This window comes from Copadichromis virginalis, linkage group LG2, assembly GCF_057382275.1.
Source record: "Copadichromis virginalis isolate Kocher_CV1m ecotype Utaka linkage group LG2, C_Virginalis_male_GT1.1, whole genome shotgun sequence".
Lineage (NCBI taxonomy): Eukaryota > Metazoa > Chordata > Actinopteri > Cichliformes > Cichlidae > Copadichromis > Copadichromis virginalis.
Window position 1 is genome coordinate 2,901,748 of NC_140619.1, and position 3,399 is coordinate 2,905,146.

At 36.7% G+C, this 3,399-nt stretch overlaps 1 long non-coding RNA gene across 2 annotated transcripts; it reads left to right on the forward strand.

Moving 5' to 3' along the window:
- The first annotated feature begins 827 nt into the window (after window positions 1–827).
- On the forward strand, window positions 828–3,399 carry LOC146716742 (uncharacterized). Of its 2 annotated transcripts, XR_014915707.1 has the most exons (4): window positions 828–1,010; window positions 1,890–1,916; window positions 2,604–2,708; window positions 2,799–3,399. It is a non-coding gene; the product is annotated as an uncharacterized LOC146716742 (long non-coding RNA). The 2 variants fall into 2 exon arrangements; XR_014915706.1 differs by lacking the exon at window positions 828–1,010 and having other exon boundaries at window positions 1,835–1,916.

A 3,399-nucleotide genomic window follows, 5' to 3' on the forward strand; every position in this document is an offset into this window, starting at 1 on the left:
TGAGATCTCACTGATATGTGGCTAGCATGAGCACAAACATGCTGTATCAGTCTTGCCACCATGTCAGGGTCCTATTGACTAAGGACATCCTGTGTGGGAGCATCACCTAATGGACACACAAGTAGGGATTCCCCAAAGTTTGGAAATGTGTCGACCCGGTGTATTAAAAAGGTGGCAAGCTATCACCTATCCACAAACTCAGTAGAAGGTTCATGCAACAACACTTGGGACGAAAACTGATAAAGCTGTATAAACAGTTAACAGTTTATACAGTTAACAGTTTATATATTTTAATTCAATTATTTGAATTAAAATATTGACTGAAAATCTAAAAGAATATTTCAGCGTAAGCTCTCAGGTCTATATCTATTATTGTCATCATGACTGGATCCTCTACCTCCACCTCTTCATGGATGCTGCTCCCAATGCTTCTGGCTCTTTTTGTCATTTCATCCTTTTCAGCTCCTGCTACCAATAATTGTGCATCAGCACGATCGGTACTATCGACCAAAACAGAGCTTAATGCTCTGAAGGTAAGCTGACCAACCAGTGAGTGAAAAATTGTATTGTGATTCTTTTTATGTGGTGGTACTTAGAACTATAAAGAAATTCAACAAAATTATGCACAAAACCATCTTTTAAAAAGCAGTCAGATGTTATTGTGTCCTGTCTGCTTTATCTGATTACATACTTTGTTATCCAAAGTGTTTCTCTTTTCGTTTAGGTTTTAGGTTGTTATATAGATGTGTAACGTAGGGTTTCAGTATGTCAGGGGTAAAACTTTGAATTGGTGAATCAAAAGCCTCTTCTCAGGGATTCACCTGCACCATTCTCATGTAAGCTACAAGAAAACTGCTGACTTTGTGTGGGTGAAGTGCGGAATAGATAGCTGATAAAGTAGCCGATGTTGCTGCTTGGCATCTATTTGACATTTAGGTTGTCTGTTACTGCTGTTGCTTCAACTCTGTTTCTCCTTTTGACAGGAGTGCTCTGACAAGTCCAGCAAAACTGTAAGCCTACAATTTATTTTTTCCCATTTGACACCTTGTGTTGCTTGAACTTATGACTTTTCTCACCAACTTCTCTGTCATTTTAATTGATTGGAGTTCAAATTCATGAGCCTGTTAGCCCTTAGCGGCCTCTGCTTTCTTTCTTTCTGAACAATGTCTATCTGTATTCCTGCTTCCTACATTATTTCCATTCATTATATATTTATATAATTACACTGCTCTTGCACTTGTGAGAAAACATATGAGTAATGATACTGAACCATGAGTAGTAAGTATTTCAGTGCACAACAAATTCTGTTCTAACGCTGGTCATTAGCGGTGGCGTTTTTATTTCCCATGCTTTCATTCTGTGACTGTGATTGTTATATAACAGGAGGGAAGAGATTGGACTAACAACACAGCTTGCATTCATAAATCATTTCTAAAAAAAACAACAGAATATAAAATTATAATTCACACGAGGTTAAATGTGATATACAATAAGCAAACAGACTGATAATGCTTTTTTGACTGTCACTAAAAAATGTTCAAAAACGTTCACAAATGCATTTTCTATCATGCGTGCTCTATTCTGCATCTTTACCACTTCCTCTTTGCTTCCCTCTTATCTCATCTGAACTAATTTCAGCTATTCATGTGCAGCTTTGTTGACTGGAGGATGCTTGCTTTCTAATTCATCTCTTTTTTTACATACATACAGAAACACATCCTTATAAAGTGCACCCATCCACTTTCCTTCTTGTCAGTAGTTGAAACAAGTAAAACAAGTTGTAACTCTTGCATTTGTCCTCGTACTGAACAACAGCACAAGGACAAATGCTGGTTTACTGATTCAAGAATATGATGGCTCATCTCTGTTTTCTCACTGTGTTTTCTCAGCAGTTAAACATCTCCGTAGCACAATCGGTAAGTAGGAGTTATCATTACCAAGTGCCGTAATTTTCAATCGTGAGAGGTTTTAAAAGGGGTGCATGTAGATGTAGGATAGGGAGACATGTAATGAAAACGAGCACAAAGATCCTTTAAAAGTGGATTGGATTTATACTTTGTTAGGACACAACTGGGCATGAAAGCTGCTTCATGAACTGCATTGAATGAATGAATATGAATATTCTTTATTGTCATTGTCACAAGTACATTCGTCATTTAAAAAGTCCTGTCGCCGCTGTGTTGTAGCAACAGGGCTCAGCTCTGTTGCTTTGTGACCACAGAAAACACTATCCTGTGTGTGGTCTCATAACTAGTTCAAATATGATGTTTATGTTTCTCAGTTATAGTTCCCATTAGGGTATAAATTGAGGCATGCTTTCAAAAATCAAGTATAATTGTGGTACAAGTGTTAAATTGAGAAAATGGGGGATGTTAGAGATTTACTGTTCACTTTTAAATTCAGTCTGGGGGTTTAAACCATTTTAATCAAATTTCTAACGAATGTCTGTGTAAACTGACATTCTGACGTACTTACTATGTTATAACATGCAGGACTAAACCTGCTACATTCTGGGAGTTAAACAGCATAAGTAGGATACTTACAGCTACTTACAAGTAGGATTCCCAACGTTTGTACTAATGTTCCTGTGTTTCTCTGGAAAGAACTCTTCCATTCAGTATTTTATCGAGGGCATCAAGTTACTCAACTGTACAGACCCAAACTCACTCATCTCAAACCTGTCAGAGCGCCTGAAACGTTCCTCTCAGGTAAGCGATCATGACTGTTCATTTATGTTGAACCTAAAATCATTCATGTCACTTTTTAACATTAATCTCTGTTAATGTGTTTTCCTTTAGAGTATCGTGACGTCTGGGTGTGTGCAGACAGAACCGTATCAATCAATCGAACCAAAAGAGTTTCATGAGAAACTGGAAACGCTGTTTCATTGTTACAACAGTTGCTTAAAAACAGCGAAATTTACCACCTGATTCTTCTGTCGCAATACAACTGGCATCCAGATTCATTCTGAATCCTTTGTGTTCATGGAAAGTCTGGTTAAAGTGATTTGCTGCAACATTTGATGTTAGCTTATATGAAATTGTGTTCAACTACTTTTTCACAGAAAAATACTATTGTTTACACTTTCCTTTGATACACTTTTCCTATGGTAGAGACTGGCCGCATATTTAAGTTTGCTCTGTAGTTTGGGAAATAATGGACCACTGTATAAGTTCTCAACAAAAGAAAAGTCATCTTAAGTGCCCTGTAGGTCCCTGTGCCTCATAAATAATCTATTTAATCTGTCAGTGAGTAAATCAGACACTATCTCAGTATGACAGCAGTTCTTTTGTGGAATTTAACTTACTGATGCTGACCTGTTTTCAGATATGTTCTAATGTTGCTTTCTATTTATATTATTTATTATTTATTTATTAAAGTGCAAATTAAAAATGTTTA